Raw genomic sequence first — 19837 nt, 5'->3', positions numbered from 1 at the left:
AGAGAGAGAGAGAGAGAGAGAGAGAGAGAGAGAGAGAGAGAGAGAGAAACCGAAGCCAAAGCACGTGTATAATAATAGCTAATAAAGTGGACGTAAAAGGGGGGTCCCTGGTAGGGCAGGTGGCCCTTGAAGCCTCCATGGGGGCACACTCCGGTTACCTCTTCTCTCTCGGCCGAAAACCAAGCTGGCCCTCGCCTCTGGGCCCACGCGAGTAAAAGTCTCCTTTCTCCCTTCATCTCGGTCTGCTTTTGTCTGGCGGGAACCGAGCGACAGAAAAAAGTAACGCGCGACCAACAGTACGCGGAGACGTTAAACGAACCCTTGAAACCATTCTTTAATCTTCGATTCCTCCTGTTCGCTGCTGGTAAAAAATGGGGTGTAACTATGCAAATATTCGGAACCGCGAGCGGAGAAATTCCTCCTAAAAATAACCTATACTTTCGATTCCTATGTAACCTATACATTCGATCGGCGTTGAAAAGCCACGAACTCGCGCAACGCGCGGCGAGGATTACAGAGGAAATTCTGATTGCGTCGCGAGCGCGAAGAAAATGATCTCATCCGAGGATTCGCCACGGAGCACGCACGGTGTGTTAAGCCGCAACAGCTCGTGGAAGTATGCGATCGCTTCGAGACACGTTGCGTTGCGTTATTATGATATAAGCCACGCGTGGCCTGCATTAACCATAAAACCACTGTTTCATCCGAGCGGCCCGTGCAGAGCCCCCACAGCATTTGTCAGAATGCTTGATGCCATATTACCGTCAGCGCGTGGCTCGCATGACTCCTCTGCCCTCGCTTGGAAACGCGCCGCGTACGAACCCATCGCGTAATCCGTGTAACGATTTCGATGTTTCAACTGAAATAAACCGCGCTGGTCGGAACGTAATTTATCTCGAGCCGTGTGCCAATGATTCGACGGCGGAACCATGTTTCCCGGTGGTTAGGTTAGATCCGTGTTAGCTTGGCACGCAGATCGAATCGAGGATGAATCGTGGTATCCGCCAAACTAATCGACCAGACGCGTTCGGAGCACTTTGAGTTCCTGCCAAATTTTCTCTTTCGTTAGGGAACAGTTTATCGGCTCGCTAGAACCAAACGCAAAGAAATTATTCCGAGCGTATTTTCTCTTCGTTATTTCATACTCGAATATAAATTTTGTCGAAACAGCGAGCATGAGAGCAATAAATATAGTCACGATTCACGAATAAAACTTGGTCGCAGAATATGAAATACTCGACTGACGCGCGCGGGCAATGAAATAAAGTAAGATATTTCCTCCGCGCTCGGCTCGACAAAGTTGGATATCTATTCGAAATTGCTGTTATATACAAACGAGCAGCCCATCCCACGCGGGCAATCGACTTTTCCATCAAACTTCGTTTTCTTAGCGACAAGTCGTAAAGTCTCGAACAGTCGACTATTTATAAAGCTCGAACTCGTATCGATCGTGCGATATACGCATTCGTATGTAATGCGCACGCCGTTTCCACTTATCATTTGCTAACGAGACTTTCCTGTGCTGCTGGGTCGAGCTTATGACATCATAATCCTGTTTCGCGTTTGCAACATTATTTCGCTAACGATAAAGGTGAATTTATGCGGTAGTCTCCCGTATCAGGTTTCTTTATCGATCCCGCGAATACGAGAGTCACTGGATCGGTAACCTCTCGAACAGCGTTAGTCGGAATCGTCTTACGAGATCGCGTGATTTTACGATCTTCTTGTTAAAGGTGCTGGCTGGAAATTTTAGTGATTTTTGCTTTGATGTCGATACGGTGTTTTCATTTGTACGGATGATTGTACAGGATTTTGTATGGTAAAATTCAGTGATTAGGTAAAAAGGAAGGAACGTTGGATGAGAAGAAAAGATAGCGATAGTTGAAGGTTTCGGAAGGTTTCGAAGGACCGGATGTCTGAAACAACAGATCCTATTAAAATCATAAATCTCAGTTCAAGTGCGATTGGCTGCTCGGACTACTGTGAACCAAAGTTGCCAGAAATCGGTCGAATTTTGAACATGCGTCGTTATAAACATGTATAATTATAAAACGAGTGAATTCGCGATGCAGAAGGCTAGCAAATAAATTTAGTGCCATTTGATATATCTTTTCGAGTGATTTTCGAGGGTGGGCACGGTTGAAGAGGTTCCTGCGGTTGAAGAGGGGCACGCTCAGGTTTCCCCGACGAGATAAATTCCTGTCGAGTAATTTCGGTAAAGACGGGATTTACTGGGCCGACTTTCGTCGTCGCCCCCACAGCGAAACCTTCAATTTCACGTGCGTCGTTTCGACACAACGGAGAAACCCGGTTCGTGCTCGTGTACCGGAGGCAAGTCTGCGGTATCGGATCAGCGACAGAGACGGCTTGAGAGGGTGGGAAGAAGGAGAGAACGAGGCAGGAGTAATCGGCAAATGGAGATGGCCCCTAAGTTCTGTGCATCGTCCCGCTCCCGCCCACGCTGCCAGACAGAATAAAACTACTCGGGGACGGTCGTAAGTACCGAGGAAGTACGCGCTCGTGCTGCTCTCGACGTGAAACGAGCAAAGAGCCTGCGAGAGGGTCGAGGACGAGCGAGACGGAGACGGGGACGAAGAGAGAGACCCGCGACGATAGGCCCGGAGCGTCACGACGCGGTCCACGTGAAAGGGGGATGAAGAAGACGAAGGCTGAACGCCACGTAACATCGGTTTACGGCTCCAACGGTCCAGTTCGACCGCTAATGTTTTTCGAAGTCGCCGCGTGGGCGTGCCCGGGGATCCCAAGGACCCCGTTGACACGGACATTACTGTACGTGGCCTACGACGATTGCCAGGGACGATAGATAGCCCTCGACGAGGATGAATCAGTGGCGAAAGAGCATCAACGATGGACGAGAATCAGAGTAGGGTCGCGGATTTGATTGATGGACGTGTCGAACGCCGGTGGACCTTTTACGCGACGAATTCTTGTTATTACCCGGCGGACGAGACCCGGAGATCCATTGTTCGATCCTGTCAAATGTCTAGAACACACGGATAGGTACTGTGAAATGGACACGAGGGTTTATTCCCTGACGATGTTATTTGATTTCGGTTCGATCCTGTCTTTGTGACATGGAATTTTTCCTTTCTCAATCATTTTCGTGATTGGCAATTTAAACGATCTTAGATGGACTTTCTTAAGAAACATCTGCATGAATTTTTTTACCGGTATTTGCTTTTTATACAGATTTGTGGGATCTTTTTAACACAAATGATGTTTAATCAATATGTACATATACGAGACATTGCAAGCCATTTCGAAAACTTTTGGACCCGGCCATTTTTTATTTCGTTGCCAGTTTTGTACGTTACGGTACCCTACTAAATACCTTTTTGTGAATTTTCGTAGATTTTTCTACTAAATCAAAGGAAAGTTATGAATTTTTAAAAAATAAACGTCGTTTCTTTCTTCGACTAGCTATGTCTCTAAGACCAAATTAGACGGGTTTTTTTTTTCAAAGTGTGCGTTCTTGAATGAAGTTTACGAAAAACGTACAAAACAAAACATTTGCATTCGTATAAAAAATAAATAGTGGTAAAAATTCACGAAGATGTTTCTGGTATATTTGTTCAAATTTGTCGAATTCTATTCTACTCCACGATATTAAAAAATTATATTAAAAAATTCTATGCTACGACAAATTATCTACTCTTCGATACTCTCGAGACAAAATATTAAATTTCTAACAATTTCCCCGTGTTTCAACTTGGCAGCGAACGCGTTAATGATATACCTGTCGCCGCGGCCGCGCCTGCGGAGTGCAAAGGTTTAAGAACGCATCCGGCGAAGGTCGCGCGAGTTCGTATTAGTTAAAATTTATAATCCTTCCGTGCACAGCGACGGGAAATCGTCCGTTGAATATATTCCTCCGGCGGGATCGATCGATCGACCCACTTCCGCTCGATTTCGAGATGATTTAGCTCGTTCGTGGGGGAATAAATCCTGAACGATTGCCTGTTAATTTCCGCGGACGCGATCGACGATGCATCGACTGCTGCCGACCGTGCGCGACACCCCGGCTTGTTTTCCCTTTCCTTTCTTTTTTAATCGGACAACATCCCCGACGTAATAACTGTTAATAAGCGCCTTTGCCGCCGTTAAGTATCGGCGCGTGGGCGATCACGGGGATACTTGAAAACAGCCCACGGGGCAGGTTGTTGCAGCGATTCTGGGCTGCTTTTCGGTCAGGTGGATACCTACCTTCTCGCTGTATACCTATTAGGTGGACTGGAAAGTAATGTCGTTTCTGCAAATATCAATTCTTACTTATCATTCATCAGTTCCTTGATTTTTATCGATCTGGGATTCAACATTTGCACACTAGATGGCAAAAAGCTGTTGACAACGACAGTGATTACATAATTGATTAAAAATAGAAATTTATTAAGAATTTATTTGTCTTTAATATAAAGAAACTGACATTACTTTTTGGTCCCTTTAATACTTACCAGTCTTTTATTTCATCGGTCTGTTAACCCTTTGCACTGGAACTTCTCGGATAAAGCACCTCTACCTATCCAAGAAGAGTCAGCCGAAGAAGTCTCGATCAAAGTACGGCATCTGTCTTCCAAATATCCGCCAAATCCTTGAACAGCCTCCGGCGTGTATCCCAGTCGGCAAAAAGTAGCGCCAGGGATGCTGCGTTCCGTGTTTCCCGTTCCAGCCGCATTTCGTTTCCATAAATCACCGCGCGGGCTGAGCTCACCAAGAATGGGCAGGTGCTCGTGCACCCAATGTCACGCTTCGTGCACCCGTGCCCGCAACTCTTCCTCCGTTTCTTCTTCTACTCTCCCTCCGCGTAGTCCTTCTCCGCACGCCCTCTCTTCGGCTTTCTGGTTTCCCTTCTCTTCCTTTGCCTGCGCGTTTCCTCCGCGCGCAACATCTCCACCTTTAAGTGCTTTTTTATGTGGCTTCGCCCGTTTCGTTTCCATTTATTTTTTCCCCCTCCGCCTCTCTTCGTCGCCGGCCGCACGCTCGGCCTCGCTCTTCGTCGTCGCTTCGCCTCCTCGCCTTCCCCTTTTCTTCTTTTTCGCGGCCCGCGGCATCCCCGGTCGCAACGCGCCTCCACTTTTAGGCCCCGGGCGTAATTATCGCGTCTTGCGGTTTGCTAGCGGCTCGCCCCGCTCCCGTCCAGCCTACAGGTGGTCCACCCTGAATCGAGATCCGGGGGACGACTTCCTCTATTTTATATTCCTCTTTGTCGTCCTTGAGCCGCTGATTGCAGCGCCCCTTTGAGCTCCATCGATACCGACCACCCCTCGATTACTTCCTTTGTTTATCCTTTGTTTCTTATTCCCGCGCCTGGACACTTCCAAGCCTCGTATCCACAGCATTTAGGTGCAACAGTGCGAATTGGAATATGATTTTTTTTCACCGTTCTGCGTATGTAATTTTCATTTTACGGCCATTGAAAACGTAACACCTTACGCGATATTTCATATTTTACCACGCAAACGTGTGTTTCTTCATCGTACGATGAGTTGTACGACTATACGATCCGTTGTACAACGCGTTGTACAACAGGCGCGACATCATTTAACGATCTTACGTAACTTTGGCGCGTAGAACATCGAGAAAAATCGATTTATTTAAAAAACGTTCCAAACATCCCCCGCTGTGGGACACAACTTTTTCTTCTACCACTTCTGGGAACTCGAAGAATATTTCTGAATAAGCCAATCAGGTTTTCCGCAAACCTGAGGTGACTTGTCCCTCCGAGGACAAACTTCTTCCGTTTGAAATAAATAAAACGAAGTATAAACCTCGATTATTCGCGCTAATTGGGTGCAAAAATGCCCGGGATAAAATCGTAAGGTGAAAATATTCAACGAATAATTTATTCAGCCGCGCGGTGGAGATAAAACGCGGAGATATTACGTTTTCAATGATCGTAACTTAAAAGTTGTGTACACAGTTGGGAATAACTTTAACGAATTATTTGTCCGAGCGTTCGAGCTCTCAGTTTTCTGATTATTTCCTTTGGTCAGTCGAGCGTTCAAGGTCGTAAAGTCATGGATAATCGAATCGACAACATTTTTTAGCCCGGATCATCGATGCACGGATAATCGAGGCTCGACTGTGCGTACATTGAATCGATTTAACCGCGATTGCGCAATTAAGGGCACGCAGGTTGCTCGACGAACGAACGATTTTACGATCTCGTTCTTAATACGCGTCGGGTCGAAACGGACGGGAATTATCTTCGTCCCCCTTCCGTGGGCCCTTGTACGGTTGCGTTTTCTTCAAAACGAAGAAGTGTATGAACAGGTGGCATCGATTATCGTGGCATGCGCTCCGAAACTTCCGCGATTTTTTGGCCCTGGGGCCATAATAAAGGTGGCCGCGCGCGCAGAAGCGTTAAATACAGGGTGCCTCTCGACATGTAGGAAGAACTCCGCGGGTACTCGACGAATTCAAGAGCTTCGTAACAGAGAAAAAAAGTTTGTACGACGTACGCTCGTCGCGATTTTCTTGTTTTCGAGTTTCGCACTTCCTGTGTTCCACCGATCACGTCGCGCCAGGTAATTGGGGGACGCGTCAGCGGAGTGATCCCGATACCTGGAACGATCATGAAACTATTTCGAGAGAGACCAGCTGATTCGAATTAATCTTGTTCGCCAGCGGAGTCAGCCAAGATTTAAATGAACTGTTATTTACAATAATTGGAATAATAATTGTTCCACTGAGAAATGATTTAGTATCTAAAAGTGTCGGTGGAAGAAGGAGCGGTAACTTATTATTTTTGAAAGGAATACTAGCTTTTTTCCACTTTTTTTTCGATGAAAGGAGACCATTTCAACGAAACAAGCTGCGCAACGTGTCGCGGCGTTATTTGTTCAGGAAGAGGGAGACGATTTGACAGCTCTTTAATATCGCGAATAAAAATATTGATAAGTGGCTGTCATTTAGAGTGTTTACGAGCTTCTTTTATTTTAACGCGGCCAATTATTCGCGTGCAAAAGACGACCCGTAGCGATTAAGTCCGTTGAGTTAGGGCACGAGTGCTCCTACGTGTCCGCGTGATGGGCATTAAGTTACGAGATTTCTGGCCTAACCAAGCAAGGACAAATTGTGTGTGTGTGTGTTTTTTTTTTTAAAGCTTCGTAAAAAGGTTGCGTTTTATGGAGGACGTTTTTTGGGCGGATAAAGTATACCGTGTTAAGTACGTCGGATGGGTTCAAGTCGGTTGTATGAATACGTTACGCAAGCCTGAAGAGGGGTTCAATTTATGAAACGATTTATTTTACATTTCTCAAAATTATTCGCAACCCGAATGAATTTTAACTCTCGAGGAAGTATATCCAACTCCACACATCGATTTTGATGAAACTTATGCGAGTATACTTTCTCGAAAATAAATTATTTAAATAAATAAACAGTTACAATTACCCGTTCAAAAAAACATGCTTTAAATAAAAAATGTTGTCCTAGGATCTCTAGTTTCCAAGTTATTTAAGGAAACATGTTTTTCACCCTCCCCTTTAGGGGCTGTTATTATCTCTTCGACATGCACGATTGCCTCTAAAAAAAAAATACGTGTGAAATATTTTTTTGAGAACTATATCTCACACAAGTTTCATAAAAATCGATGTGTCGTGGTTGGACATGTTTCCTTGTCAGTCAGAACCATTAGGATGAGTAAAGGGCCGAGAAATAATTTGAAAATCACAAATAAATTACAGCGATGGTATAATCAATCATTCCCAGCTTTTACCTACCAAGGTGAAAGCACTCGCGAGTTACAGAGCACTGAAAAGGTGATCAGCCCCATCGCAAACAACCATCCATTAATTCGCGTTGAAACGTGTCTCTAGCTTGTATCTGCCAAACAAAGGCTCGATCGCGTCACTGGAGTCGCCTCGATGTAGTTTCAGCTGAGACCGGATGACGCTAAGCCCCGAATAATTACCGTCCCCTTTTTAGATTAGTCGGGCGACTATCCGAAGCCTCCCTTTCGAAACGGAGTACCCTCGAGATACGCTCGGTTTTATTAGGACGAAAATTCATCCGGTAGAAACACGCTCTCGGAGAGGGTCTGCTCGTTCGACTGGCAGCGAAAGGAGGAAAGCAGGAAAAGGAGAAAGACAAAGAGGAGGTCCTGAATAGGCCAGCCGAGGCGGGGGAGATAAAGCGGCTACAAAGAACACGTATTTTACTCGCGAGTCATCGACTAAGGCCGTGGTGCGCGCCGGCGTTCCGACACGTTGCACTTTGACTTTTATGCCGAAATAAACGTTTTATAATGATGCGGCAGTATCTCCGGAACTCGTTTCGTCCATTAGGCCGACAGTGCACCTGTATCGAGGGCCGAGAGAGCGTGTGGGGGTGTGCGTCTTCTCGAGAAAGGGTTGGATCGTACGGGATCGACCCTCTAATTTCCAGCCTCCCGAATAGACGCTGCCCAGAGCCTTTCTAAGGTTTCAGGGTCGACGGGGTCAAGCCTCGAGATATAATTTTTTTCACTGCCCGTCGCTTTCAATGGGGAGTGACCGTCCTCTATTTCTGCGGCCAGGTAACGAACGAAAGGGGGGACCGCTAGTGTGATTAAGGTAAATTAGAAACCGGAAGGGTTTGAATTGGGCCCGGCAGGTACCGCTGGAACCAGGAAACGCGAGACCTTTGCCGTTCCCGTTATCCGCTTTTGTCGCGCGTTGTAAAATAATATTTTGACATGGCGAGGAGCGTACAAATTAGGGACGCGTCGATAATTGCTTGCGTCGACTTACTCGAATTTTATATTTAATCGCGAACTTTGTTCCTGTAGGATTCCCTATCTCTCAGCTCTATTGATTTTTTGCGATTAGAAAAAAACTTACACCTTGCCACCACTTTTGCTCAGCTACGAGCGATTCTGTCGTCACGCGACAGTCAATTAGGACATAGATTAACATCTGTTTAAAAACGCGAGTTTCTGAACGTGTAATAAAAGGTGTGCGTCAATGTTATCATTTTCGTGTCCTTCACACCTGCTGATATTTTCTACCAAATTATGTAGCAAATGATTAGGGTAAAATCAGACGTGGTCAACGAGACTAAATTACTTCCCGCAGTAAACCACCCTACCAGATTAAACCAGGAGAATTATATTTTCACTTTTTTCATCGCAAACGTAATACCACACAGCGTCGCTAACGTGATAAGCAGGAACGTCGTAGTTTACGGTGATGGCCGCGCACTCCGAAAAATATAAAGTCATGGTTTTATCAGGGATTAAAAATGAGATGTGAGGATAATCGGATCAGTGTCGAAATCAGTGTGCGACCGTGTTTACTGGCTACACGACCACGGAAGCATTCGGCAGGGCCAATTAAACAGGACTCCGGTCGCATCGAGACTCATCGAGACGAAGTGAGCTCACGCGAAAACGAATCTCCGTTCGTTTCTGCCATTTTTCGTACGGTCGATAAAGCTATAATCCGTTCGTTATAAAATTTGTTCGTAACCGGTATTCCCCGGTGTTCCGCGAGTGGACGTACTCGCAGCTTAGACTCCGAATAATTCTTCGGTGCTCGGTAACACGGGCTTAAGTCAAAATTACATATTCGCCAAAGAAGCAAACGAGTATTTTTAGAGACGCGTCAAATCCTATAATTTATGCAAAAATAAAAACCAAATGTGTCCCTAAAATTAAATATTTTGTATCTCCACGACAGCCGTTACCGTTTTGTTTTATGTTCCCACAACTTACACGATCATACTAACGGTCGTATCTTGGAATTATACATTTTTCTGGTGAGATCATTGTATCAAACATCGCAGAATTACTGTCACGTTTTATTTTTCTGGCTGTTCTGGTATAGAACCCAGGAGAAGTATCGGGACGATCCTAAATGTCAACGTAGGGTTGCCGAAGCGGAACAATAAAGTATTCAAATTTGAGCGCGATTTCTCACATTTCTGGATCGATCAACTGATCGTTCAAAATTCAGAGAATCGAAAGAACCTCTTCGAAAATGTATCCGAGGGTCGAGATACTCGAGTGCTCTCTCGATTGGAGAACGATGACGCTTCGGAACTCAGCGTCTCCCGTCGACGATTCGCGAAATTGACAGCGCCGGCACCAAAGCCATCGTCGATTTCTAGAAAGAGGCCAGGTATCATTACCTGGCTCCACGTGCACGTGTACTCGTGAACGTGCCATCGCGTTGAAATTCGCCCGTTGCCCGATCGTTCGAGCCTCTAATTTGCGCTCTCCGGATATTTTTATCGACCGCCGCCGCGTGTAACGCTACGTACACCACGAGACCAGCGTACGCGTCCCGACTTATTTGCATTCTTTTCAGCAAGTTTCATTAACCCTTGACCCCGAGGAGCGGCTTACGAGCCCGCGCATAAGGAGACCGGCGAGCACGTAAAATAAACCCGGCTGAATATTCATACCGGTCGGCTGTAAATATTCGGACGACGATAAATTTCGGGCTTCTTTCGTGAATTCTCCGATACCCGCCACCGCCTCTCCCCTCTGCCCTCCTCGCTCCAGGGGCCGTTTTCTTTTTTTTTTATCGTACGTCGCCCGATTTCCCTCCGCCACGTGTCTCTCGCGGCCCGTTTCACACGTTTTCACGCGACGCGCGATCGCGGTCTTTTGATTCTGGAAAGCCGACAGATAAACGACGAGATACGTAGGAAATGGATGAATTTACGCCGTGACACCGCGAGAATTTATATCGCGAAACCGGTGACTGCGGTAACGACGCGACATTCGAGCTTTCACGATGACAAATGGGACGTTCAATGTCACGGCATTAGAAGTCGCGGTTTTACATCACGTGGAAACGGACCTTTACGATCGCTGCCCCGTTCGGCGGAAAATTACCAAAGGGAGATTTTTCGAACGACGCGAAAGCAGATAACGCGCCAATGGACGCGAAAAAAGTAATCGACGCGCGGCATCGTCGATGGCGTTGGCGCACTTACGGTTGCCAACTCAGAAGTTCTGACCATAGATTTTGGGGGAAAATGCATCAGCTGGGATTCTTGTAGGAGGTCAAATTTTGTAGGGACTTTTAGGGGGTCAAATTTTTTAGAAGAATTTTTTTAGTGGCCCTTAAATGGCGGTGCGCCTTACTACACACAGATGCGTACACATTTTTGTTCGTTGTCATTCCTACCAAACACGAAGCTGAACCATGAACAGAGAAATCATTTAACGATGACATTAAACGAACAAAGTCACAAACAATTTTCGACGGAGTTACGATCACTCGGACACGAGTCTTTCCCATGACATTCTTTTTAATCACGAGGAGCGCGCTATAATCAAATTCCAACGTTATCCGATGACGTCGCTGGCCTGTTGACTGTTCGTTAGGGAATTAATTATTTCCTTGGCGAAATTTCCAGGTTTGTCGAGGCGGAAAAGAAACCGACTTTCGGTACTGATTTACGTACCGTGACCTTTGCGCGGGCCGTCGACGGCTACGGGATGTGTAGACAAGGATAAAACGGCAGGTGCACGTAACACGGTAGTTCCTCGATGAGAACCAATCTGGTGACGTACCGTTCGGACGACCGAAAGTGGGACGTAAAAGGATGCTAATGAGTACACGCTCCGTTCTTTGCTGGATGAGGAATAACTTACCGGGCACACGAATCGGATACACGAGTACACCGACCAGACAGTCAATTAAATAGAAGCATTAGGGGCCGGTTATTTTCCTAAAGATCCTTCTGTAACAGTCGACGAGCGTGTTAGGACGTCGTTACTAATTTCGACAACAAATTTGGTATAAGTAGTAACTATTCCTCGAGTAGGTAACGGCTTGGAAATAATTATTACCGCTTGAATCCAGCATCTAGAAACACTTTTCTAGAGCCATAATTTTCGGAGTAAATCCCAAAAAGAAAAAATAACAATTTTTATATCCCTCGAAGCAGAAAATGCTCTTAAGTTTATTACCTCGCAATTCCTATAAAAAACACGAGCTGCGTCCGATTCACGCTACTTTCGAGACGTTACAAGGCCAATAAAAATTGTTAAAATGTTGCAAAAAACGGTGACGACGCGCCACTTCGGCTCGCGATTAACACTATAAAGATACTCTCGCGGACACGGTAGAACGCGGACAAGAGTCGGCGATTTCGAATGGGTTTTAATCGCCGTTTAAAATATTCTAATTAAACGCGGGACCTAATTAAATTTCGGGAGTGGTCCACGTTGGTCGTCCAACCCGTGAACGACTGGATCCGCGTGCTCCCCGATTCAACGTTTACGGAATGTAACTGTTATTTTATAGCGAGATAGTAAAAATACATTTGGGCAGATTACGGGAGAGCTGAGCGGTTGAAATATATCTCCTTGTCGCTCTTAAATTATAGAATTAATGGATTTACTGGATACTTTGCAAACATTCTGCGCGAATGCCTTCGCGGTGTTCGCAGCTGCGATCGTAAAATTCCTGATCCCGCTGACATTTTTTTCGCCGGACGCATTATCGGTTATCCACTGGACCGGATAAGAAGAACAAAGTGTTTCGGGAGCAGCGCCGTTAGCTCCTGACCGCAGGATCATTAGGGTCTTCCAATAAATTCGCTCGCGTTATCCCGGTGGCTGCTGGCGATTCCGTCGCTTTCTAATCGTTTTCCTCGATTTACGATTTTTCAATCGGGATTTACGGCTTCGCAGGCCTCCAGTGATGACTGGGAAATTACTCGGACGGCTCCATATGGCGGGGAAAGCAAGGATTATCTTTTTCGTGCCAATTGCATTCATTCGGCTTGACTGAACGTGGTTGCGGGATCTGTTCTTTAAGTACAATCATTTTCTCATCGATATTACCTTGAGAAAGAAGAGAAAATATACAGGGCACGGCCGTTCCTCGTGAAAAAGTAAGAACGGTATATGGAATAAAAATTTTTCGGTTGAAGCTCAGTTTTCAAGAAAATCGAGTTTGAAAAATACATTCGTTTGTATGCTGTTAGTGTTCAAGAAAAAATACACGGAAGAGAACCAACAATATTTATGGTATCAATTACGTAACTTACAAGGAGAGTGTTTGAGCAAGGAGCACTATTTCGGTGTTTTTGAGAAAAATTAATTTAAAAAATATCTCGCCGCTTCGCTAATTTTTTTTTTTTTTTTTTTTTTTATTATTTAATGCGACCACAAATATTTATTCCTGTAAAATTAAATTCACGGTATACGTACGAATAGGATTGTCAAACTCGATTTCCTCGCAAACTAAGCTTTAAATGAAAAAATTCCATTCCATATTTTGTTCTTATTTTGCCATACTCCCGTCGTAAAAGAGTACCAGGACCGCGAGAGAGGTGTAGAAAAATCGTAAATAAATCCGCTTGTTAAATCGAGAAGATTTATTTATTTTTCAGGCGTCGAACGGAACACCTCCCGTCCACGATTTGTACCGTTCTCGCCGTTTACGCGGCTAATAAGCTCCCCTAAAATTTGCATAATACATCGCCAAACATGGTAGTCGTGACTTTCCCGCGGTTACGTCCCGATAGTAATGCAACGTGATTTACTACCGCCTCGGCGGCCGTAGCATGTGCATTGCCTTACAAAGCCCGGAGACTTCTTGTTCCCATGTTTGGCGATCGATAATGCATGTTAATTATCGTACATTGTTTTAATTCCTACGTGGCGAGCTTTATTATCGAGCGCCTTTTGATTTACTGCCCGATCGTAAACCGTACCCCGAGCATAAGTGAAACCTTGAGCGCTGTTCGTTCTTTTCAGGCGTGTGTACAGTTCTCGATATTTCTTTCAAATCGCGATACTCCATTTTTAGGGTATGTAATGTAGGAAATAAAGAGGTATATTAAAATTCAGTAGATTTAACGCGGTCTGTTTCATCAAACAAGGAAAAAAGAAAGAAGATGCTGTACCTAAATCTATTCGATACAAGCATCTTGAGAAGTTGGCGCAAATGGAACGATAGTCAATTAGTTTTTTTGCGATGCGACGCAACGCTGCCGTTTTTCCTCTGTAGATTTTCGCCATTGCCAATCGATAGCTCAAACAACTCCACGCAGTGATTTCCACACGCGCACCACAGTAATGTATTTTTAAAGTGCCGGTATCGTTTAAGGTTCGATCGAGTTCGGTTTAAAAATCGAGGCTGGTAACTCTGTCTCGATTCGAGGAACTCGATTTGTCTCGACTCGGCTATTACGATTCGTCACGAGCGACTTTCCCCTTCGACACAGCGCGCATCGAGATCTTTGGTCCAGAGTTCTGGCTTCGAAACGAAGGTCGTCGGGGATGCTGATTGGCAAGTCCGTGCGTACCTTGGGATTTCCATTATATCGCACGACACCGGGAGCAGATGCGCGCGGACCTCCGCGGATTTAATTACGCCCAATTAGCCTGGTCGCCGGTAAGCCGAGAATCCCGAACCCCCGCCCTTACCCCCTCGTTCGTCTTTCTTAATATTCGCCGATCGCCTCTCTTTCTGTCCTGATCTCTGATCTGCGCTCTCCTCGTCCTTTTCCACGTTGTTTTTGCTCGTCTTTCCTCTCTCGGGATTCGTTCTCTCGGTCCGCCTTGTTTTTCCAATCCGCTCCGTCCCGTACCATCGCCGCGCGTTCTCGGTGGCAAAACAAAACGGTATGCCAGTTAAGTAAAGGCATAATACCCGCAGTGAAACGCCGTGATGCCCGAGCCCCGGTGAGGGACCCTTTTAAGACGGTGTCGATTAAATACGGCGGTATAAATTCTGTCGCGGTGTTTATGCGCGATATTAAAGGTAAAACTTTTAATGGCTCTTACCTGCGCGGAACGCCGAGAGGTAAATCGTCAGATTAAAGTTTTGGATCACGGGAGGAGGTGGGAGGGGCACGGAACGGATTTTTTCACCGTCGGCGTTGAGACCAGTGCTTTAAATTCACCCGATCCGCGCCTAAAGCCGCTCGCGAAAAATCTGGATTAATGGGAACGACAATCGAACGTGTCGAGTGAATCGAATGAATTTAAACGGCGACTGGGATTCGACCGATACCTACTGCTTGTAATTAGAGGTGTCGATGTCCAGATAGATTTACGTGTTGTTTTCGGGTGAGCAATTTAACGTCTTCGTTAGACGATAAAAGTTCTCGTTAAAAATATTCCAAAAGCGGCTGTCGAATCAGCCCGTTCCCATCGATTCCACCAGTCGCGTTTAACTGGTTGAACTATTAATCCTCTCGACGTTCATTTGGTTAACCGCACGCTATATCGCGGTCGATCTGCATACGATCGATCGCTCACATTTGCGGTAATAACTTCATTGCGGTCTCGATAGCATCGTTCGTGGATAACGCGGGTACGCGAGACCATCTTAACATTTTACGGACATCAAAAATAATGTTCGTTTGGGCTGACTCTAAGTGGTCCCATATTTTCAGCTTTGCGCGGAATTTTAAGTATCTGGGAGTAACTATTTTTTTGTCCTCGTCGTAATTAATATCTCTTGAAGGTCAACCCTAGTATGGAAAGGTCACTGTTTAGTCTTTTAATGGAGAGATTGAGTAATTTTTACTCCCTTTCAAAATACCTCTTTACCTTTGTTCTTTCTTTAATACATAAAGTATCAAGGAATAAGGTACCGACATGGTTTAGAAACAGCAATAAATTTAAGACCTTACAATCTTTCGATTCTAGGGTTAAAGCGTCAGTTGTTATCGCGAATGAAATTCAGCTGGCGATTTAATGAAATTATTCCTGCGCGTGTGTTCGTGTAACGTGGCAGTCAAAGTGGCACCGAGGAAAGGTCCTTTCAGAGTCTCTCCCACAGATGGTGGAATCCGCAGCGGTTCAGGGCTTCTTTGAGCGCGTCCCGACGCCGGAGAAAATTAATTCGGCAAATTACGCGGCGAGGATAAGCGTGCTCGAGGAGGCTTACAGCTTCCACGATTCGGTCTCTCTTCGTACGAACCTTAAACGATACGGAACGAAGGTTACACAGCATAACCGTTGGTTATCCGAGTGCTCGAGTAACATTCCAAACATCCCACGAGCGGTCACGCGATATTCCCCGGGGTCCTGGAACATTCGTTCCTATATGGCGGCGCATTATCCCGGAATCCGGCCAAACGAATCGTCCTTTCCCACGAAGAGTCCCTCTCGTGGCCACCGCCGGCGGATTTCGCGTGCGCATAACTCTCCGGGCTCGATTAATTATCGCTCCTCTAATTGCTGTAATAATTACAATCGCACAACGCGTTCGGTGATGCTCGTTCTTACACCACTCGTGCGCTTCGGAAATCATTTATATTTAAACTGCGTTATTAATCACCGGCTCTCGATGAATTTCGCCCTTCTCGGAGGCGGCGAAACAAATTTTAATTTCCCTTCAGAATTTTGCATTCAGATTTTATCCAGGGATGAAGAAATCGGGGTTTTCATGGCGAGATTTTATGCCGAATAAAGAATATTAAGCTTAAAGATTTTATACAGTTCAGTGCAGTAAAGGCTGGATAAATGCAATGTTTGGGTCCCGATTTTCTTGCACTTATCCAGTTTTCACTGTATTTAATTCGAGTACCGAGCTAGACGATGCAGTTCCTTTGCGAAGCATCCAGCTGGCCCTGAAGGGGCGCAACAGACAGCGACTGAGAAAAAGAAAGGATCGACGTCTTCGGGGTAACACTGTCTTTTCGAGCAGCATAATTTTCTGGTGCACCGGTTTTTTCCTCCATGGGCGAACCACCATAAATGAATGTTGTTTTTACGGCTGCCAAATTGGCCATTTAAAGTACGTTCGGGCTTTACTGACTGCGGGGTTGCGTCGACGTTCAGTCCAATGGCCGCCCCTTCTTTTTCATCGACGGATACGCTACAACGTCCATGCCTAAACTCGTCCAGCGATAAATAAAAATGAACTGTTTCTCCGACGAGAAACGAAAAATAGATCAAAACAGCGCAAATAAAATGAATAGAAGTAATGGAAAGTGAGAGTTTCAAAAGTAACAAAAATTGGAAGACGATGCTAGAAAACGATGATAGAAAAACAGAAGGTGATAAACTTCGAATAATCAAATTGCAGGAAGCAGAAATTTGCTCTTCGTTCGGTGAGAATTAGCGCGAGCCTTTCCACGAAAGCATACAACGAAATTAGACATCGAAATTGCCATTGGCCAGCGGATGGTGCCAGTATGCTCCGCGCCAGAGGTACCAATTTTTTCGCGAAGATAATACGGCACCGTAACGCATCAGGCACGCGAAAATACCCCGTGCAGCATCGCCATCATCACTGAAAACCACCCGTGACCAGACTCTTTAAAGCGACGTACTTCTTAGAAATACAATAGCAGCAACGTGCTCGAAGGTGGGAGAATTTGGATCGAATAATGAGTAGCAAACGTGGTACAATCTACTCGAGACTTTTCATTCGTAAATTCATCGCAAATTTATCTTTAAACTAGCTTCTCATAATAAGTGATTCTGAAGGGGTGGTTTCTTCTCTGAACTCCAAAACAGAAACGAAATACAATACTGTCTCGAAATAAGCAACTCGGTCGGGACAGGCGAATTGCTTATTTCGAGGTATGTTATTTTGTTCTCGAGTAACATGCTTTCTCATTTTAGCACTAGTAAAATCGAATTCTTTTCGGACCTCTCACTCGGGCGGGCGAATTCAAACAAAAAGGTGAAGATAGTTGCTTATTTTCGAGACAATACTGTGCGCCACAGTTCTTAGACCAATCTCCGTTCGCCTTTCGAGTCCAGATGAACAAGATACCAGTGTCGAATTTCACTCGAAATTTCTTTCCCTTTCAAACGCCCTTATTTCTCTGAAATCCAATTTCTTTCTTCCTCGGGTAATCACCTATGGCCGAGATCAATCGTGCGACGTGGTTTTTATCTTCTATATGTAGGAAGTCCCTCCTCCAGGGACCTATTAAAAGAAATAGGCTCTGATTATACTCGCTGGAGCAGGGGTGGGCAGCTGCGGCGCGAGAACGAGCGCAACAGCCACACGGTGGACAATCCTCTTTCGTGGATGCGCTTACAAAGTACGAGAAGCTCTCATTATCCGCCCCGGGAATACGGATTACGCGAAGCTAAGAAAGATTACGGTGTAATCTTCCAGGAGATGTATCGGTATCGTAATTCCCTCTTGGAAGAAATACAACGTAAGAAAGTAGCTGCGCTCGCAAACGCTCCGAGGATAATGGGGTTCGTTGGGAGTTGTTTCGCGTTCGATTCGACGTCGATCCGCGAACATCGCGGCAATCTTCTTTTACCCCGAAGCTTTCAATCGAGGCGATTTGTCGTTACACGTACGAATTCGCGCGTCGAGTGCCAGTCATGAGCGTGTTATTACTGTCGGCCAGGGATCCGCAACGTGTTGCGAAATATTTCGGGAGTCATTTGCAAGTCAAAATTAGCGTGCCTCGGGTTCCACGGCTACCGTGAATTTTCGAGCACGAACCACGATGATTTTTTTTATTTAAGTTTTGAGTGAAGTTAACAACTCGGGTCATGAGCGACTTTATATATTTAAATCTAACGTGTATGTAAGATTTTAGAAAGGACTCTCGGCCGAGGAGTGTCGAACACGTCGATCATTCGATGGATCGAAAGATAATCTCCCTTCGTGTATAATTTTCAATTTTGTTGCTTGGTGGGACTGCAGTATGTTTATTTATACGTCCAAGCTTACGTTATCTGTGCTTTTATAATTTGTTTCTTTTAGGAACACAATACCTTCCATTATTTCATTTATATCGTTTTGGATCTTGAGATTCTCCCTAATTCTAATGACATGCTGCAGGTTAATTAAAATGCGTTACATGCTGAGAATTTCATTGCGTAGTACTGACGCGATAGGAGCGTCGCTTTTGCTGATAAAAAAATAAGAAAGCGAGGAAAACGCGAGGAAAAATGGCGCCGACAAAGACTGTGTTTTATTTCTCCACGGATCACGGCGATAATTCGCAGGTGCTTGAAATTCATCGGTGCTTCCGAGTACCCGTGTTGTCGGGCGAGTACGCCGGCCGTACATGGGAATTACCAGGGGGAAACAACGCGGTAGAACGCGGGGATCTCGCGGCGCGAAGAGTTTCCACGTACCACGCGTGCAATGATAGACGTTGAACGAAAGATGAGAGAGCGTGAGCGCGGAGGAGTGCATCGCCGAGGCTCTATCATCGATCCAGGCACGCTAATGACGGAGAATCTAGGTCCCGAGCGATGGTTCGAGATACGTCGGAAGAAAAAGGCATTCCAACGGGGTCTGCGTGGAAGCGAGCCCACGGACTGGTTGATGCGCCTGGAAAGGTAATCGCCTCGCTCCGGGCGACGAAGGCGAGCGAGCAGCACGCTCCGCCACGCTTCGACATCCCCACCCGCGCTTAAAGCCACGTTTACACGCCACGATCGTGACTACCGATTGTTCCCCGAGTACAATGAGTCGATTAATCATTTGCCACGGTCATTGTTGAAAGAACGCTACGGGGGAACGTTACCAGAGGGCATTTTTCAACGTTTATTCTATTCGCGTTGAAATTTTTATCAACGTGCCATTAACTATCGGTTTGAGCTCGACCCACCCCAGACCTCGGACCGTTCTGGCTGTGCACGATTTTTCTTCGTAGCCGGAATTCTACATTTACCTTTATTCACACTTCGCTTTCCTCTTACAGTCAGTCCCGTAAATATTCGTGCGTGATCTACGTCTATCGAAGACATTTGTCGAAATTGTATTACTAGGTTTCATGTTTCCAAACAAATGTTTTATTATAAATGCGCACACGAATAAACTTTACACATGTATATACTCAGTGATGTTAGATTTGGCTTCCAGTCGAGCATGCTCTCGACTGGGAGCCAAATCTAACATCACTGAGTATATATGTATAAGACGGTTACTAT

Source organism: Hylaeus volcanicus, chromosome 6 (assembly GCF_026283585.1).
Source record: "Hylaeus volcanicus isolate JK05 chromosome 6, UHH_iyHylVolc1.0_haploid, whole genome shotgun sequence".
NCBI classification, from domain to species: domain Eukaryota; kingdom Metazoa; phylum Arthropoda; class Insecta; order Hymenoptera; family Colletidae; genus Hylaeus; species Hylaeus volcanicus.
Note: the sequence above shows the minus strand (reverse complement) of the source record.